Below are 21,668 nucleotides of genomic sequence, written 5' to 3' on the forward strand. Positions count from 1 at the left end.
TTTTCCTTTCTAATGAGTAATCTATTCCTTTTTGTTAAATGCCCCTTTTCACTTCTTATAAATATCCCTATCAAAACCTGATGGGTGCCTTGATCTTTTCCGTCGACAAATGCCCATTTCCCATTCTCATAAAATCTCTCTTCATCTCTGGTGGTTGCCTCTTTTTTTAGGTGTAAGAAGAGATGTGGTGTTTAAATAAAACAATTGGGATTTGGGTATTAATTTGGTCATTGCACATCCAAATATAAGTGCCCCATTTTTACCTCTGATAGTTAGCCTTTGTGCTTTGACACATGCCCCTTTTCTAATAAGAGTCTTAACCCTTTTAATAAAAGAGCTCCCTTTTTAAACCTAAACGTGCCCCAAATTTCAAGCGACTAGCAATTCCCCCCAAAGCTCGCTCGCCGTGCTCGCTCGTAGTTATGGATGTTATAATTATGTAACTTATCAAAGGTCTTTTCAGTCTTTCGTTATGAGAATGTGCTTATAACCCCATCAGGATTGGATATTTCCTCTTTGTAAGATGTAATTTTTTCGCACTGCATGCGACCTCACAAATCTTAAAAATTTCCCTCGCTCTCAAACGGGTCTGATGGTCTGAAAAGATAGCTATGTTGCTTCCAGGTTGATATCTGCATTATATGACATGATATCACGTGCAGTTGATTTTGAATGAAGAAAAGGTGGGCGTTATAGGACTCCGTCTTAAATTAGAGCCCGTGAAGACAAATAAATACATGTAAATTCTTATTCACATATTTGAGAACAATTATTGTAGATATAAGAAGCGACAATAAGTTCCAGGTACTTTTTTTCAAGCAAGTATTAAATGTAAATGTAAACTGTACACAAATCCAATCATGGAAGAAAATTATTTAAAATGATTATATTAAAAAGTGGAAATTATTATTTGTCTATAATGGATATCATGAAATCATTATCACATATGATGGATATCGTGAAATAAATATTTACAAATACTTTGACACTCTTAATTGTATTGTACCGGTATATAAATAATTATTAGATTAGATTAGTAGATCTAAGGTAAATAATGAATTATACCTCTATATAAATAATTAGTGTAAACAATAATTCTACAACGGCGTCTCATAGTCGCTAGCTCTAAACAAACAAGGAGAAATGAAAATGCATGCGTAGGCTATAGGCTAAGCTGCGCATGCATATCGCATGAGCGCTCATGCTCGATTCGATTGTGTGACGTTTTGAAAACATATTTTGAAACCGCGGTGCGAGGCACGAACGCCTGATTTTAACGCTAAAATTCCTCGCTTTAATGAGCTATTTTAAGAGTCGTTAGATGACCACGTCACTCAATCTGGGCTAAATCTGTAACAAGCCGTGTATAGAAACAGCAGTGGTGATATTTTAGGCAGTGTAACAGCATCGTTATTTCAAATTGTTCGTGCTCTGAAAGTACTGCTTCCTGCCTTCGTATCGGCTCTGTGCAGGACAGCGTCTTGATGTCTCCCCGGCCGCGTCACTCCCCGGTCTGCGGTTCCCGAGGGTCTTTCCTCCTTCGGCGGTGAGGAAAACGAGCATGCAGCATGTAGGCCTACATTTATGTACAGGCACACACAACAAGTACAGCAGCATGTCGGGGGTTCTCAATCAACTTTCCGAACATGTGCTCGCTTGTTTATGAGCATGCAAGAATGAGGTGACTATATTTTGGGGGACTTGAGGTCATAGGATTAGGTCATAAATGTGTTCAAAATTAAAGAATTCGGCCTAGATTCTAGATTAAAGAGAAGGTTGAGTTCTAGGAAGAGGTGAAAAATAATTTGTGATAGACTAGCTGAACTTAGCCTTAAGCCTTAAGGGCTCCCTCAAAATGTTTTTATGATATTATTCGAGGGAGCCTTAAAACGGCACCCATAGGGTCCCACGGAGAGGTAGGTAAACAACAACAACTAAAATGTGTCCAAAATCACACTTTGCCGCACCAGACCATAGGACAGTGGCTTTGATAAATTTTGTTGTAATTGTAGTCCTAATTACCTCAGGAATTAAAAAATCGGAGGTAAAAATAATGAAATAAAAGCAATTTTCTTACCAGACCGATGCAGCTCAGCTCCCTTTTCATGTGTACCGTGTGAATTCACGATCTACACAATGGTGATGACCTCTGACTGGCACTTCGTAAATGTGCTGCTTCCGTATAATGCGCTGAATAACACTCATACAGCGCATTATACGGAAGCAGCACAATCACGGAAGTGCCAGTCAGAGGTCATCACCATTGTGTAGACTATAGAGATCGTGAATTCACACGGTACACATGAAAAGGGAGCTGAGCTGTATCGGTCTGGTAAGAAAATTGCTTTTATTTCATTATTTTTACCTCCGGTTTTTTAATTCCGGAGGTAATTAGGACTACAATTACAACAAAATTTATCAAAGCCACTGTCCAATATTGGTCTGGTGCGGCAAAGTGTGATTTTGGACACATTTTAGTTGTTGTTTACCTACCTCTCCGTGGGACCCTATGGGTGCCGTTTAAGGCTCCCTCGAATAATATCATAAAAACCATTTCGAGGGAGCCCTTAACTTAGGCTAAGCTGAACTAGCGCCCATTTTGGATGACCCGGCATGCGCATGGAAGTAATGCTTTATCTGTAATTATTCTCATTTAGCAAAATGTCTTCTTTTGTAAAATTAAAACCTTGCCCTCAAGTTTGAAAATTTCATATTTGATTTCTTGCCCTGTTTTTGCCCCAATTACCTGTGCTTTCGACAGCATCGACAGTGTAATTTCAATGGGAACATTGATATAATCTTTGCATCACCCACAGAGCAAAGTGATGAACCTACAAGACAAGATGAGAAACTTCTTGGACCTCACGACTCTCTGCTATTGCCATACTTTTGAGGACACAGGAGGAAATTCTCTGGTTCAAGGAAGGCATGGTGCTGGCTGAGCTGGGACTCGATCATCGTGTGGAGAAAGAGATGTCTTGCGTTTCTCATTACAGATCCACAGGTATGTTTTCTGGATATTGTATATTGATTTTTCATAATTATTGATTTTCATATAAATAGTTTATCAAGATTAATATTTTTCATGATTTAATTGAAATTTTTTACTCTATATTAGTGCATCCACACAACTATTATCATTCTAACTTGGATGCTGGTGTGATTCTTAGGGGGAAAATAGGAAATTTATATTATCAATACAAAGAGCACAATTCGTGGATAGTGAGGCCATGACGTCACAGACTCGTGAGTGAGTTGCCAATTTGTCTTGTGATTTACTGATTTTCAAAGTTTTCATGTCATAACTTTCTTATTAACCGATTTTGCTCGAACTTTTTTTTGATTGGTTTGTCTTCTACTTTTATTGAGAGTAAGTTATTTTTGGAGTGGACTTGCCCTTTAAAGATCTTTGGATGAAGCAATGTTTCTCAATTTATTATCTGTTTACGATATTCCTAGATGCACTACATTAATCGCCTCACTGGAAAGTTTTGGAGTTAACGTCCTTCTGGCTCTCAATAATCGGCAGACCACAAGTTGTTATGTGTTAGATGATATTCATACTGCTAGGGGATGCCCCAAACGGGCGGATCCAGCCAGCGGCAGGGGACAGGGCCCAATTTGTGAGAAAATATTTAGCTGCGAAACAGCCGGCCGATAATTCGCTAAGGGGGGGGGGGGGGAGTTAGTGAGCACTAATTTAAAAAAAAAAATTTGCTCCCAAAAATATTTGAAAATGGCGCTAGCCCATACCCCTTGAGTGCCAGGGGAGGGGGCCCATCTCCAAATTAATGTGTATTTACACGTTTTTTTTTCCCCCAGGGGAGTGCCCCCCCCCCCCCCCCCCCTGGATCCCCCACTGGCCCCAAATACAGTCAGCAACCACCAGATGGGTAACCACAGACATGCTGAAAAACAATTCATGAATATTTACAAATCAAATTTGTTTATGGATCTAACTCCGTGCATTTTGCCTTTTCTTTCCACAGATTCTGTAGTGGAGAAGTCCAAAGAGAGCACTCACTCCTAGGCATGCCTGCATCATTCAGAGTCCTGAATCTATACAATACATGTACAAGAGCTCTCTGATCTCTAATGCACTGTCCTCATGGATACTCCAGCAAACCCTTGTTATGCACATATCTTTGTTGTAAGTTTTTTATGAAATATTTCAGGATTCAACTTCGGTGCTCAATATTTTTTTTTCTTCTTCAAAATAGAATATTAAATGGCCTTGAGTAGGATTCAAGGGAACTGAGGAGAAGAGATGTGATGGTGGTTGTTTTACCTGGCTACTAAGAAAGCATGAAATACTTGTGAGTTAGCAACCAGGCGGCCGACGGCTTTAGGTCCTCTCCGAGGCACCTGGTAATGAGGATTAATGCCTTACCAAAGGGCATTAGCGCATCGACTTGGTTTCCAACCCGGTTAGCACTATGAGTGCAATATTTTCAAAGCAAGTGTGATATATCCTTTTTGTCCAAAGAAAGAAAAGCCATTCAATATTATTACAGTAAACTCTGCAAATCTGTTGGAGCCACATCAAGTAGCTTGACTTAGAAAGAGTGAAAGAGAAGTCCACCCTGATATTAAGTTGGTTTCAGTAGAAGCAGAACATTTTTCAATCATACATTCACCCTAAAGTTGAGTTCAGTACCATGCTTCTTTAAATTTTGCTTATGAATTCTTAAATTTTTGTTGTACATTACTGAGCAAACTAGCGTTGGCTCTATTCTTTTGGATGTCTCAACATCTTGAAAGACAGTAGCCACAATACAAGAGATACTGCATGATAAAACAGTTTCATTACTATTTTGTTGGCCTTGAGTTACCCATTTTTCCATACGTTCATTTTGCTTTCACAATACCTACAGTTATCTGAACATCATGATTTTGAAGAGCAGTGCATCCCCCGTCACTCCTTGCATCGCTTCAAGAATGAGAATCACAAATATTCAAGGGATGCAGAGAACATTGGCAATGGCAGCAGGGCAGAGCATCAAGCGTCACTCCTCACATCTTTTCCAGAATGAGGGTCACAAGTATTCAAGGTCTGCAGCGAACATCAGCAATGGAAGCAGGGCAGAGCATCCATCGTCACTCAAGCATTGTTTCCAGAATGAAGATCACAAGAGGTTTGGCTGTCTTGATTTTGTCAAGGCCATGACTGATGGTTGCCAAGTTGGTTCGATGAGTCTGTGACTGCATTTAAAAACCTTTTGTAGAAACCTTTGCTTTGTTTTGTATGGTGTGACTGCTCGATTTGTTTAGATTTGGTGGTATGATTTCATGTTTTCTGATCTTTCTAGGTACAAATGGTATGTTTTAATACATCGTAGGAGCACTTGTCATAAAATCAAGAAGAGCAAAAATATTCTTGTGAGATATTGGATACACCCAGGAGTGCTAACAGTATTGCCCCCATTCCTCACTCCTTCCAAAATTACCCCCAACCTCCCTAAAAAAGAGAAAAGAAAAATGGGGGAAAATATGATAATGATATTAATGAAATTTAACTGTAATTTCTACAAAAATGTAGTTATATCAAAAAGATGAATAGTTTCACCATCTGTGGATTATACCTACCTGTTACAAGTCCTGAAAAGGTTTAATTTATTGTGATTCTGGTTTGTGTGTTGAACGTCTTGGTATGATTCCAGTTTGTTTGTGTATGACCATGTGATATGATCTGATTACGTGTGTGTGTATGTGTGTTGTGTTTTTACAGACGTGTGTCAATCAGATATGATTATTTACGTCTGGGAACCGACCTTTAAACGTCACCATCCGAAAGACATAATAATTACTAAATAATTACCAGCTAGCCTTACTCAAAGCCTAAACCTATTAAAATAGATCTAAATGGACAAGCAAATTTCTGCTGTTTTTTTAAACCTAGTTGCAAAAAAAATAGATGTTCTGCAGACATATTAGGATGTTTCCTAAACATACAATTTGATATTGCAAAATATTTAGCTCTTGATATATTCCAATGATAGGTCTTTGGTAAGTGAGCACTCTAGATTATGCTGCTTGCATTTTAGAAAGAAAAGAAAGGTCTCTAATAGAGTCTAGATACTATTTCTAATGTAGGTCTAAAAGTACAAAATTACAGAATTCTGATCAACCCGCTCATATAACATGGTGGTGGGGGGGGGGGGTGGGAGATGATAACATCACAGGATTAGCGATAAGTAAACAGTCGATCACAGGCCCTGGCCGGTGTCTGTTATCTGCCATACCCTTGAGATCCCGGACGTGACTGGCGCAAATGTCAAACGTATCGTACCGGCCAGGGCCGTACTAGTACTAGTTTCTGGATCTTCTTTTTTGCTTTAGAGTTCTGAAAAAGAAAAAGAGATAGGTTCTTTATAGATTAATGTGAAGGAAAATAGCACAGCATTCAGGTTCTCCTTAATGAGGGTCCCCTGACATTGAAATATAAATCATCATCCTTAATTTTTTCAAGGTGGTTATTCTTTAATACGGATGTTATGCATTTTCTTCATAAGAATTTGATGTTTGACAGTGTTGAATGCTTTTCTTAGGTCGATAAATACAGTACCTGTGTATTAGGAATCGTCCATGACCTGAGGCCAATCATCTGTGACCTTTATAAGGGTAGATGTTGTTGAATGCTTAGGTCTGAATCCAGACTGCTCTCTATATAAATATCATTTTTATGCAAACTACTCTATAAACTGGTGTTGCACAACTCATTCTAACATCTTTGACACACAGGGAAATATCAGAGTTTGCCTGTAATTACCAAAGAAAGAACATTCATTGGCCAAACAGGGCCAATAATGAATTTGGTATATTTCACAATAATCATGTCACCTTTAAGTTGAGGTATCATATCGTGTTCATCTGTATCCAAGTCAGATCCAATTGCAGTAACTGAACCAAAAGAAAGATAGGAAAAGTGATAACGTAAACCAAAAAAAAAATCGTATTATAGATGGTGTCTTATTCTGAAGGGGTCGTTTTGAACCACTTGTCTCCCATCACGACTTACATCTCCGCCTGTCAAATTTCGCATCACCACGTCTCCTTTCTGGAGCATCTTTGTTAATATGGAGAGACAGTGTTCTCTTTGTCTCCATTGGCGTTGTGTCAGTTTCCTGCAGTACAGCCATGGCATCTTTGCCATAGCCATCCCACCTGTTTTTGACCACTTTGGACCACTTCACTCCCATCACGGCTTACGTCTCTGCCTATCAAACTTAGCATCACCATTTCTCTGAATTGCTGAATTCCAATCAACCTGCTCATATAACATTGTGGGGGGGGGGGGGGAGGGAGGAGATGACAAATCACCATTCCTAATTATTTCAAGGTCGTTATTACGTGGTTATGTCGGTAAATCACCCTCAGCCACCTTGCATTTCTTTGCTGCACCAAGTTATTTTATTTTCTACCAACTAGATATGCTCAATTTTTATCAAACTAACCTTTATGCTCCTTGTGTTGCGGTTAAAGCCAGAGTTCTCCAGATTGTTTCAAGTAGTTTTAAGGAGATGAGGCACATCACTGAAGAGGTAGATAGGTTTCCCAGTGAATGGATTGGTGAAGGTATGTCGCTCAGGACTGGATGTAGTCAGCAGCTTGAATAAGCCCCTGTTTGATGCCGCTCCATCACAGACGAGTCCTCAAACAGAAAACCCACAGGTTTCCAGATGTTCGGTTCCCTCCATAATTACGTGGTACTACTGGTCTGTTGTGGCTCCTCCAGTTGCAAAATACGCCACTGCTCTGCAAAACGACGTACAGATTCCCCTTGCCATCAAAACAAGTGTATGTGATGCCATCTGCGGGTCTTCGCCTTCACATTTCCTGGCAAATGCTGCCATCGCATCGTTTACTGAGCTCAGACTGGTAAAGCCAATAATGTGTCCCGTTTGGTGTGAATAAACTAGTCCTTGAAATAACTTCATTTCGTTGAATGCTAGCATAATGTTACGTTCAATCTCTCCAAGTCCTTTCAATTTGATATCTTGGCAAACGCGTGCCAAGAACTCTTTGTTAAACCCTGTCTCACTCGCAGTAAAAATCCAGATGTTCTTAATAATTCGTAGGCTGCAGGCGTCTTGGCAGAAAGAGCTTTATACAACCTGATTATGGCCAGATGCCACCTCCTTTCTTCGCGAGTACACGAACCATCGCTTCCTGGTCAGGTCAATGTATATGGTACAGCATCTAGAACTAAAGAAAAATATTAAAATATTTTTGTTCATGAACATGTTCCAAAGTATTAACATCAATGCCCCATCTGTTCAAATAGTTGTTTGTCCACCATTTCTTTCGAAATACATTCATGGAAGAAGCGTCTGCTTCTCTCGACTAGCTCATTCCATCTGTCCTCGTCGAAATTTACTTTGATGGTCACATGGCCCTGGTGGGTATACACAAAGAATTGGCACCATCTTGTGCCTCTCACGTCCATCTGGTGATTTACCTTGCTATAGTATGGGTGAGATTTTTTCAGTTCCAAGTCACCAGTTCCGTCTCTAGAAGGCAGGAATTCTGGTTGTCCTTGGACGGTTCTGAGTCGGCGATGCTGTGTGGGCACTTGATTTCCAGAACCCCGGTGTCGCAACAAGAGTATTTGATAATGCCATCTGGGCTTGCTCCAAGAAAAAATTTGTCACCTACCACAAAGAGTCCACAATCCTTAACTTCAAAGTGTTGATGAAGACAAAAACATGATGCTATAAAATACAATGTTTCAAAGGTTAAACGTTCAACACTTCTGCAGCATGGTTTGCTTCACCACGCTTCACTTTCACGCTCTGTGGCAGCACAGTGAAATCGACATCTGTCTCGGTTTCCTCTCCCTCACAAATCCTGTGCCATTTCGACCGGTGGCAAGTCTTGGAGTGGCTCGGGATCAGTCGATGGCAAGGCTTGGAGTGGCCTGGGTTCGACCGGTGGCAAGGCTCGGGAGTGGCTCGGGATCAGCCGGTGGCAAGTCTTGGAGTGGCTCGAACATTTGATTTTAAGACCACTGGTGTCCCAACAAGAGCATTTGATGATGCCATCTGGGCTTGCCCCAAGAAAAACTTTGTCACCTACCACAAAGAGTCCACAATCCTTAACCGCAAAGTGTTGATGACCTATTTTGTGTTCCCGCACGTAGGCACTCCTTGCTTCCTCCTCCATCTCACGATCGTACTTCAAGGCTTGCAATGAAGAGTCTACATCTTCGTACCCCAAGATCCTCGTCAAAAGTGAGGCAGTGTTCACTTCTCCCCCCTTTTTTTCTTTTGACCGCTGCTTTGTCATAACAGCATGGGCCACTGACCCAGTCACCCTCCCCCTGCAATGCTTCATCCACTCCTCATTATTGGCTTGACCACGAGTTGCCTCCTCCAGGTGACGTGCTTCTTCACCGGAGCATCTTGGCAGGGTGGCAATAACTCTTGTAGAGAGCCAGCATTACTAGCCAATCAAGGCAGGGGCAGAGGGGCACTCTTTGCTACCGCGCCCTCTTCGTGGTCAACATTCACATCTGTGTAAATATCAGCATGACTCTGTTGAACTGTTGTGGATGACTGCATGTTGAAGCACTGGAACATAGCTTCATCTTCAAAGTGCGGGAAGAGTGTTTGTGTAAGTGTAGTCACTGATGTTGGGTTACTGGTTGACCTGGCACCAAGTAGAGAAAGTAACTGTTGGGTTGATGCCTGCTTTTCAATCAAGTAGAGAAAGAATTAGTTGCATAAATTGGCCCATACTGAGACCCCAATTCGTACATCCGGATTCTTTTCCTTGCTCAATGAACGACTACTTGTCCCAAAGTCAAGCTTCCAATATATTCAAATATATATTTATATACCTGTGTTTTTTCTTTCTAATATACATCTACACGAGCAGAAGTAAATAATTCCTTACCTTCACACCATATCAGCATACGAGTAGGCCAACATTTTGGGGCACCAATAGAGATGTATGTGGGACAGCTTCTTCACATCATTTTTCAGCCTCGTCTTTGTCAACTCCTCAGAAATCTTCTCGAAAGCCTTGGTCCCTAAAATTCAAATGAAGAAATAACTTGCCATTAGACAGTGAATAAGAAAAAAGGAACATAACTTTTTTTTATAATGTTTTAAATCACATGGTTGATACCATCTCTGCGATTAATTCAGCTCTACAAAACACTTTTTTTATATCCAATACCATCAAGCTCTTACCATGCTTCACCCACTCTCGTTGTGAGTACTGCTCTCCATGAGCACACTTTAAGTAGGTGTCCCCATGGCCCTCGTGGATGTTTCGCATGTGATTGAGAAGTGATGCGAACTTGGCTTGCATTATGGCTCCATCACCGTCACGTGTGGATGCGGCGCACCAGTAGAGATGGTTGTTGATGGACCTCTTCCATCTGCCAACAATTTCGCAGTCATGCAGCTTCGACAAAGCATTGATCTTCTTCTTGAGTCCTGTAATTTCATATTGACAAGTGAAGTGTGTGTGGGAGAGGGTGGGGATTATAATGTATCATTAAATACCAGTAGCATAAAAAAAGGAAACACAGGGATACTGTGAAAGATTACCTTTCAATTTTTCTCCAAGCAGGATAGGATTAGGAACTGTATACTACCCCATAAGACTACACAATCACATGTCTATAAACCTATCATTTCTAGTAAGTACAAACATTTTGAGAGAATCCCTTTTTTTTGTTTCAACCCAGGCATTGTCTCCTCTCTAATCAGGGTTGTTCAAGAAATTTTCATGAATTAATTCAGTAAATATATAAAACACATCAGACTAACCTTTAGCAATGTGCCAAATATCAAATCTATGGTCAATGTCTGGGTAGTTTTTTCTCAGCCACTTGGCAGTTTGTAGATGCCGATCTGTCACCAGAGTCCCTACAGTCACTTCTTTCTCATCCAAACTAGCCAGTGCCCTGGAAAGTCCTTCTTTTTCCATGGCATTGCTCCTTGATACTTTGTTGCTCTGAAGAAAGAAAGGGATACAAATGTTCAAATTGAATAATAATATTAATGAAACAATAATGATACAAAGATAAATTTGCTGGCCCCTCAAAGATTCACCCCCCCCCCCCCCCCCCCGGTAATTACTGTCTGATGCTTATAGCAATAAACGTCACAAATTTAATATCAATGGAATCTGTTTTTCTCATGTGCTCCCTTGGTTTTTTTCCTTTCATATATATTATTTCTATTCGGTAAATCTATTAATGAAAGATTCATGGTGTTAACTTTCTCTTACCTGGACCAGTTGGACTAAAATGATCGTGTGTCTTCTCATGTCCATTAGGGTGTAAAGTCCAAATTTGGCGCAATGGCCAGGGGAGTCCGCCCGTCTGTTGCCACCAAGGACTAACTTCTCCCCCTCTCCAATCTGGCCAATAATGACGCTCTGCTCTGCCTTTGCCACTCAGATTATTGCAGGCTGGAGATACTCCCGCTGATGCTGCAGAAACGTCTGCTCGCTAATGACCTTCAAGTTCATGTGCCGAAGACAAGGAAGAATCTTGGTTGGGCTTCCTCCCCCAAATAGAATGCCAGCAGAGAGCAGGAGGTTCCCGGCCATCACCTTGCCGATTTTTGGTTGGCTGTACCAGTTCCTTACATGGCCGCAGCTGATGCATGTTGTCATGACCTAGGGTTGGGAGCCGTATGATTTCCACCATGCCATCAAGGACTAACTTCTCCCTCTCTCCAATCTCATTTTGGTTTTCTTTCTCTAGACAATTGTCAGTAAATAATGAATCACAAAACGATGGCAGACAACATGTTAAACAATTCCACTTCTCATCAGGGCACTCATGATATAACCTATGGTACTCTGAAAAACTTGTAGCTCAACAATCGGTGTGAAACCGTCTTTCACAATCAGAACACAGAAGGCCTTGTTGATTACATTTGACTAGCTTATCACAGTTTCCACACTGGAACTTATATTTCCGACCGTCCACTATCTTTTTCGGATCATCACTTGATTTTGTCAGACTTTCCCTTAATTCATTACCCTTCTTACAAATTGAAGATATTTCTTTTGAGACGAGCGGTAAATGTTGCCTTTAAAGGTACTATGTCCCATTTGCAGGCCAAAAAAATTAAAAAGTTAAATTCCAACTGCATTTGAAAGATAATACTAATTTAGAACTTCCCTAAAAAAGGTGGGGCTTAAAAATGTCTTCAAGTGGGAAAATAACGATTATTAGTTGTCAAATCGACTTTAGGGCTATAGAGCCCAAAAGTAATAGTCTTGATTTTCAGACAATTGTACCGAATGGTCATACGTTTTATGCTGCGCAAAGATTCAATCAGTTTAATCTTGGCCATCACAAGAAGTGGGTTACTGATGTAGACAAATGCTTGTGTACCTTTTACAACTCTTTTCATGTATGTTATTACCAAAGAAGATAAAAAGCCAGTCAGTCACTCAATAGTGTCTGACAGTGAAGTCTAGCAAGTAAACGGGTTTCCTTGCATAATTTGAATATGAGGACACTGCTAACGTTTAAATTTCACAGATAGGACATACATGACATATTCATAATTCCTGCAAAGTTCTACAGCATTTGAGGTTGGCTGCAAAAGGGACATAGTACATTACCTTTAAGCCGTTTTTGTCAAGACCTCAGTTAGAATAGTCTGCGTAAATTAGGAGTTGCCCAACAACCTGTTTTTTATGCGCCTATAATAACAATTTTCGAAGTTTTATCGTTAGAAAATGAATATTTTCCTTGTTTAACAGCAAAAACTCAGAGCAACCAAAAAACATGTCTGCTTACTACTAGGTCTACCTAACAATAGCCTCTTCATTCAGGGCACTAGGCTGTTCCATTGACTTGAAGGAAAAAATATATGTTTTTGCCATTTTTGTTTCAACTTCTCTTCTATCGGCATGAGGTTCTGATTTATGAAGTTCCTGTAGTTCCTCTTTGATTTTCATTTGTGACTCCTCAGTCGCCCCCTCTGGTAGCGATAGTTGTTGGTAATTAAGACATCCATACGAATCTCGCTTTTGGTTTGAAGCTGTTGAGCCAAGCACTGTCAGCTTTGCTCTTCAGTTCATCGCATCCATGTCTCGGACGTGACACATTGTCCACTCTGTTGAGAAACTGAGAGATGACTTGTACAGGTCAGCTATAACTATGCGCACCATTTCTTTTCTAATCCATATTTCACGTATCGGGGCAGCGAGTTTGACTTCCTCTGATGAGATGAGGTCAAGTGGACCGGATCTTCTCCAATGCGATGTAGCAATTAAAGACTTTGTGACTTTTCATGTCCCATTCATACACTTGTAGGATATGCTGCCTTGACACATCCAGACCACAGAACTAGCACTTTCTCTAGAAAATTACATGTGTCGTGCATGCCAGATATACAAAACAAGTTTGAATTTGGTTATAAAAACTTGAAAATTGTAATATGGTAGATAAACAGGAAATTACAAACACCCTTATGGCTAAAATTGTAATTAAAAAAAGACATACAACATTCACAACCCAGGATCGGGCATGCTGTATGTTGAACAGTGCTGCTTGATGGCTGATGATGAATGAAAGCTGGGTTTGCATGTAATACATGATCCGGTAATATGAATTCAGGATTACGAGGACAGATATATGTTGATGAAGGCTAGTAATTAAAAAAGGGAATGATTCAACATCAAGGTGAATTTCCGGGAATTTGTCATTCATATCACCATCCTCTTTTTCAAATATTGCTGCAAAAGCAGCACTCTGTCTCCCCAATGTCAACAACCTCCTGCTCAAACACGGACACCATGTTGACAAAAAAACAAACAACAAAATCAATTTCGGTTTATTAATATCAACATAAACAATGTACAGTGCAGTAGTCCAGGGACCAATAATGCAATGTTTATATGAAATGTGCATAAAACCAGATATATAGTTGATTAAGGCTAGTAATTAAAATTGACGACCACTGCTCCCTCTGTCACCGTCGGCACCCATCATGTTTGTAGTTGGTTTTTGGAGCTGGCGAAGAATAAAAACTAGCACTTTTTCTAGAAAATTACCTTCAACAAAGCATTGCATAACTTTGAATCCTGAGCATTACACATAATTTCTATGACTTTGTCAACTCCTTTATTTATGGCGGAAAGCCACACAAATTTCACCTCTTCTCCATACTGCCTCCATTCACAGTATTTGTCCTTGTTGTTTTGATTAGGTGGGGGACATGGCAGAACAGATACACTATCTCATCATTGAATGGATTGGTAACACAGTGATCATGAGGACTTGAACCTGAGAGCAACCTGTAAAGGCCACGGTTAGCTGAAGCTCCACCACTGACCAAAGCCGCAGAGTCCAAGGTACTCAAGTGCCTCCATTGTGATTGCATATAATTGGTTCCCGGTAACTCCATGTGTTGAGAAATATGCTACTGGTTTCCTATATGATGGTACTTACTGGTTGTGTGGAGTTCCTTGGCCAGCTGGTCCAGGAGTTTATCCTTCTGTTGCTGGTTCTGGTATTGTGGGTGCGACTTATCGAAGAAGACCGGGTTGACCAAGAAGAACTCAACCAGAGAACGAGCAGTTGGTTTTTTTCCTTTGTCCCTTCTTCATGTGACCCCTTCTCCGATCCACCAGCTGTATGCTGAGCATATAGCCCGCACCATGAGATCCAGAACATGAGAAGCCATCTTAATGTCATCTCTGTCTCCACAGGCAAACTCTTCACACTCTGTATTCACGGTACCCAGCCTGGTAAATCCAGTAATATCACCTGTGGAGTGTGAATATACCAGACCCTGGGATACCTTCATCTCGTCAAAGGCAAGAGTTACTTTTCTCTGTGTTTCCCCAAGAGACTTAAGGTTCATGTCGTCGCACACTCTTTCAATTTAAATTCTTTGTTGAATCCTGGTTTGTGGGTCGTGAAGTGGGTGTAGCAGCGTAATGTGCGCTGGGTAGAGAAAGTTAAAAATCCAGATGTACGTACATGTAGTATGTCATATGCCTTGGGAGATTTCGCACACAAAGCAATGCAAAGGCAAATTATAGCTGGGTGCCACCTCATTCGCTTGGGGCTGCGACTAAGGCGCTTCTTCTGTTCTTGCTAAAGAAGTTGCTGCGGTGAATCTTCCGGGAACATTGCTGCAAAAGCAGCTCTCTCTGTTTCCCCAATGTCGACAATCTCCTTGTCAAACATTGCCTTTATTCGTCCCTCTAGCTTAGAGATCTCTTTCAGGGCTTCTGGCCTCTCTACATAATCAGGTTGTGTGACCAGCACCTTACTCGGTCCCGCCCTACAGAGCTTGAAATTTCTGCCTGCTACTTCCGGAAACTCTGAAACGCAGGAGCAGTAGACAAGGGCAATCACCCAAATGCAAATAATCTAATCTTACTTACCACTGAAGGTAGTAAATATAAACATGAACGCTGGTGCTGTTCAAACTTCCTCAGGGCTTCTGGCCTGTCGACATGTTCAGGTAGTGTGACCAGCACTTTACATAGGTCCAGCCCTACAGAGCTTGAAATCAGATGCAGACATCTGCAAGGGCACATCCAGTTTCTGGAAGCCCCCCCCCCCCCCCCCCTAGAAGGAATGAAAAGGAGAGCAATGCGTCATGAGGAAAAAAAATTAGTAAAAGAATATGTATTCAGTAAGTAAGTCCAGTCTTCACTTACCTATATAACCATTCACCCACTTCCTTTCGAGTGCCTCTTGATCCCTTGGCAATCCACAAAATTTCTCAGCATTTTCTCTGGGTGAAATACACAATTTTCTCTTGCTGCACCTTTCTTTCCCTGGGAGGTACATACAAAGAATGAACCCAAAACGATAAATTTCTTGCAATGCTGGCAGAATAAAGGCCATCATTGCGATGTATTGTTCTCCTACCTGCTGCCCACAGTTTAGCTCTTGTAAATAGACACACACACACTCACAATCAATACATCCTTTGTATTAAAATGTAGTAAGCATCACATTCCTGCATGGAGATATTGAAAGACTCCTGCATGTTAAGAATAATTGGTGCTCATCATACCAAACATGAATGACAAAACTGAGACAAAGCTGTATTCTGTATATTGTTTTCTGAAACCGTGCAGAAGCGTGTATGAATGAATTACCTTTTGCAATGTACCAAACGTTGTATTGGTGTTTGATGTCAGGTCGATTCTCACGCATCCACTTCGCCACTGAGGCGTGCCTATCTGTCACCAGACTCACAATCTCGATACCTTTCTCTTGTAGACTGGCCAGTCCCCTAATCAGTCCCTCCTTCTCCATAGCATTTCTGCTCGTGACTTCATTGCTCTGCAAGACAAGATAAGAAGGTAAAATACTTGGAATTCTACTCAGTTTTTTTCCCCAAAAAGTCTTACCTAGCAATGAATGTGTAGTCAATTCTAGTTTTGTGAATGCTGCATCGAGGAGAGCATTTGTACACTTTCGGGCATTGCTGAACAATTGGACAAAAGATTAATTTATTTGGGACACAATCTTACTTTCTAGGTATGGTTTTGCGGTCCATCCTAACATCCATCTGTTTTTATTCTTCTCGTAATGATATTCTCTGCCTCAATACTGACTTTTTCTAAATATTTCCAGTTGAAACAATATCTATTCAAGTAATAACATAACCTGGCTTTATCAAAACATTTCTCATTAAGGTTTGGCATCCAAAGCTTGCCCATCATTGCAAAATTTGATTTACCTCTGTACATTCAACATAAACTTCAATTATCTGTATTGTAAGTTATGAGAAGTTAAAAGGTACTTCTCTTGCCCTTACCTGGACCAGTTACATGTCAAGAATCTAGCTCGTCTTCAGGTCCATGAGCATGTGCGATCCATACTTAGCGGAGTGTCCAGGTGAATCAGCGCGTCCATCCCCACCATCCCCACCAAGTATAAGCTGCTCCCCTTCTGGTATCTCCCTGATGAGCTTAGTCTGCTCCTTCTTCATCACTCTGCTCCTTCTTCATCACTCTGATGATGGCTGGCTGGAAGTAATCACGCTGGTATGCTAAGAAAGTCTGTACAGAGATGGCTTTGAGATTCATGTGTCTCAGGACACGGAGAACCTTATGCACAGTTCACACCGACGCCGAATGTCGCGCTTTAAATCGGCGATCAATTCGGCGTCATTTTTGTTTACTTTTCAAAAAATCTCACGATCTCCTCAGATATGTTTTGCTCTGATACGCTCTGATACGAAGTTCGTTCCCGCTTTGGGCGACAAATTATTTCCCGAATCGCTACGGCTTCTCACGCTTTGATGCCGATTGATCAGGATTTGTTACGCTTTAAATCACTCCGGTACTACCTTTCGGTGGTGGTGGCATAAAAAAATTCTCATATGATCATCACCTGTCCACGAAACCAATGAAATCAATATTGCTATGTCTAGAAAAAATGTGTCATGTGGAAGATGCCGTTATATCTGGAAGCACGAGTCATTTGGATGTTAGTTTGAACTCTTCTTTTTGAGTGAAATTAGGGAGCTTTCAATTTGCATAACCAATCAACCAAATGCTAGCAATTTATGTGTTCCTGCAATTTAGTATAATTGCATCAGCACTAGCAAGGTGACATAAAAGTAATATTTTATCTGAATCAACACTGAATAGTCCTGGATCAGGGAGGCTGCTGCTTTCACTATGAACATGACAGACAAAGAGAGCGGACAAAATATACAGTTCCTCAGGTAGACAAAGGAACATCCCTTCACTGCTATTATGTTAAAATGTGTAAAACAGGTGTCACATGCATATTCACCTGTTCTACACAGTGTTACATAATAGCAGTGAAGGGATGTTCCTTTGTCTACCTGAGGAACTGTATATTTTGTCCGCTTTCTTTGTCCGTCATATTCATAGTGTTTCACTGCTTTCACTTTCATTCTGCATAATAGTACAACAGAATGATAATTGAAAATATAAAACAAAATTAAAAACCAGAAATGTAAGCTGATGTTCAAATCAATAAACCACTGTACTAATCATTAATGAATATACTAGCTACGGAAGCTTAAACGTGCAGCGCGAAGGCGAGTTGTTTAACTCGCCAAGGCGCCCTTTTTAAGACGAGATGACGAGAAGGCGACTTGTACAAACTCGCCAAGGCGCCCTTTTTAAGACGAGATGGCGAGAAAGCGACTTATACAAACACGCCAAGGCGCCTTGCTTAAGACGGGGAGGCGAGAAGGCGACTTGTACAAACTCGCCAAGGCGCCTTGTCTAAGACGAGAAGGCGAGATGGTGACTTATACAAACTCGCCTAGGCACCTTGTCTGATACGAGAAGGTGACTTATACAACTCGCCAAGGCGCCTTGTCTAAGACGAGAAGGCGAGATGGTGACTTATACAAACTCGCCTAGGCGCCTTGTCTAAGACGAGAAGACGAGATGGTGACTTATACAAACTCGCCAAAGCGCCTTGTCTAAGACGAGAAGACGAGAAGGCGACTTGTATAAACTCACCTAAGCGCCTTGTCTAAGACGAGAAGGCGACTTATAAAAACGAGCCTAGGCGCCTTGTCTGATACGAGAAGGCGAGAAGGTGACTTGTACAAACTCGCCTAGGCGCCTTGTCTAAGACGAGAAAGCGAGAAGGGGACTTATACAAACTTGCCAAGGCGCCTTGTCTGAGGCGAGAAGGCGAGAAGGCGACTTGTACAAACTCGCCTAGGCGCCTTGTCTAAGACGAGAAGACGAGAAGGTGACTTGTACAAACTCGCCAAGGCGCCTTGTCTAAGACGAGAAAGCGAGAAGGCGATTTATACAAACTCGCCTAGGCGCCTTGTCTGATACGAGAAGGCGACTTATACAAACTCGCCTAGGCGTCTTGTCTAAGGCGAGAAGGCGAGAAGGCGACTTGTATAAACTCGCCTAGATGCCTTGTCTGAGACGAGAAGGCGAGAAGGCAACTTGTTTAAACTCACCTAAGCGCCTTGTTTAAGACGAGAATACGAGAAGGCGACTTGTACAAACACGCCAAGGCGCCTTGTCTAAGATGAGAAGGCGAGAAGGCGACTTATACAAACTCGCCAAGCCGCTTTGTTTAGACGTGAAGGCGAGAAGGCGACATGTACAAACTCGCTAAGGCGTTTTTTGAAGGCGAGAAGGCGTATTGTACAAACTCGCCAAGGCGCCTTGTCAAGACGAGAAGACGAGAAGGCGACTTATACAAACTCGCCAACTAGGCGCCTTGTCTAAGAAGGCGAGAAGGCGACTTATACAAACTCGCCAAGCCGCTTTGTTTAGACGTGAAGGCGATAAGGCGACTTATACAAACTCGCCAAGGCGCTTTGTTTAGACGAGAAGGCGAGAAGGCGACATGTACAAACTCGCTAAGGCGCCTAGTATGCTACGAGAAGGCGGGAAGGCGAGATGTTCAAACTCGTTTGAGGTTAACGCAGCGCAAGTGGAGCAGCAAAATGTCAATAGACTGTGACATGGTGGACGTCAAGACGATTTGCTAGACTGCTAGAAGTGAAGAGGAGCATCATTGCAGTTTTTACATGAGAAATATCGGCAATTTATCATTCAGCATGCCGAGGGCTAGGCTTCCTATTTTTGTAAGTATGGTTGCCAAATTAGGCATATAGAATTTTCTCGTCATTATTTTGATTTGGTGAATTCTATAATATTGTGCTACTCAGATTAAATGGCACTTCTATAAACCCGATAAATGTCATGAAACTTTGAAAATGGTCATCTTCTTTTTAATAAGGACGAAGTAGATAGACTGCATGAAGACTAGGGGTGCCACTGATCGAGGTGTACATAATTGTTTAGACAAGGGAGGCGGGATATCAACGACTTTCCTCAACCAGTGCAGTTAATGGGTGTCTGGACAGGTTGGGTATCCGGACAGACTGTTTTCATTTTTCAAAAAATTACATGCACCATTCTACGGATTTCTCAAAAATTATTGTTGACAGTATAAGTATTACAAAGGACAAATATTCAAAATATTTACCACAAATGCATAAATATTTTTCGTGAAATCAATGTGTAAATGTTACAACAGTGGCGGATCCAGGGGGGGGCGCAACAGGCGTGCGCCCCCCCCCCCCTATTTTTTGGATACCACCCATTGAACGTACATGTTAATTCTCGAAAATTTTCGGCTGCGCCCCCCTATTTTTCAAAATTAAAGTAAAGAGTCACTGAGCGGCGGAATGGTCGCGGAAAAATTCGAGGGGGGGGGTTTTAAAAGCCCCCCCCCCCCTCCCCATGGGATTATCTGGATTATCCAAATCTGGATAACTCAATTTCACTAATTGTTGTGGAAAGAATTGACACCGAAAGCATTCACTTTCTGAGGATAACTATACATGCATGTACCTTCTGTTTTGTGAACAAATAGATTCTGGTGCGGCTCCCATATTTTGCATACAGCTGTTCCAAGCTGAAATCTGTATCAAGAAGCTGTCCTTGGAAGTTTCTGAGTTCCTTCTCCATTTCTTTCAAATTTCCTTTGGAGCTTTTTCCACCTGGAAAAAAAGCTTTGGCGGAGATTTCTAGTAGATTTTCATACGATGAGTCTCTTGGTACTTGTTGGATGACAGTCCCTCCGCCTTGGTTTGACTTAACCTGCACATAATCTTTGCTGCCAGTCTGAAAGTGTCTCCATCCAATGTTTATTCGCACCTGCAAAATGTATGAGAAAGGCTCATCATTTATTGCCTCCTTCATTTCTTCAGTAGGACTTTGTGGGCCTTTGAAAAAAAAAAATCATTCATGGAATACTAGTATGACCCATATTTAACCCATATTCTTACTTAAACTGCGCCTTTGGGTAATGATCCTAGGGTGCAAATTTGATCATCCTACCTTAAAGCTATAGAAAGTAGTTGAAAGTACAGTGATTTTCAGGCCAGGTTCATGGATCTTTCACCTTTGAGTCAGATTCAGGCCATACTCAAATTTTGACCTGCCCTTTTGAGTAATGTACATATGGTGTGAATTTGGAGGATTGATCTCAATACTTTGGAAAGTTATCAAGAATACACCATTGTTGACGACTTCGATGTTGACGACAAGTACTGCCAATGCCACTGAAAATAGTGATGCCTATAATAGATCTCGCTTCCACTATACGCAGGCGAGACACAAGCAATTTTCAAGTCAAAGTTTAAAATATGAATTTTCAAGCAGGATCTTATTTCTCACCTACCCCCCCCCCCCAAAAAAAAAAAGATTCCCTTATATCATCAGGGTCCTCTGTCCATGGACACTTTTGGGGACTAGGTAGCCCATTCTATCATCTATATTACATTACATTCTCCAAGGAAGATTTTTACCAAATTTTATGAATCCCTCAATCCCTTATCAGGCAGAGGCATAAATATAATGAAAAAAAAAAAACAATCATACCTCTCCCCGAGATTTCATAGATGTCTTCTTCATTTTTGTTTGTGCCACATTCTTGAAAACATCTAATAGTTTTCTCTTTCTTGAATCATCATCTGCCCTTTTAGTGCTTCCTAAAAAAAAAAGAAATACAGAAAAAGATAATTTATTGACTTTTTTCAGGTTGAAACGAAAAAGAAGAAGAAGAAGAAGAAGAAAAAAGGATTCTCGACTGCACGCAGTCAAAATTTACTTTAAAAACGCCTCTGCCCCTAGCAAAATTTGCAATATATTGCACGTTAAAGATAATCTTGAGTAGTGGTCATGATAAAAAAATT

General features: G+C 41.1%; 1 long non-coding RNA gene across 1 annotated transcript; it reads left to right on the forward strand.

The window, feature by feature from the left end:
* Positions 1-1,221: 1,221 nt before the first annotated feature.
* LOC115923628 lies at positions 1,222-9,962 on the forward strand. The gene is made up of 4 exons (XR_004064021.1): positions 1,222-1,681; positions 2,817-3,004; positions 3,990-4,150; positions 4,875-9,962. It is a non-coding gene; the product is annotated as an uncharacterized LOC115923628 (long non-coding RNA).
* The last annotated feature ends 11,706 nt before the right edge of the window (positions 9,963-21,668 follow it).

The sequence above is a fragment of the Strongylocentrotus purpuratus genome, unplaced genomic scaffold, assembly GCF_000002235.5.
Source record: "Strongylocentrotus purpuratus isolate Spur 01 unplaced genomic scaffold, Spur_5.0 spur5_scaffold_14, whole genome shotgun sequence".
NCBI lineage: Eukaryota > Metazoa > Echinodermata > Echinoidea > Camarodonta > Strongylocentrotidae > Strongylocentrotus > Strongylocentrotus purpuratus.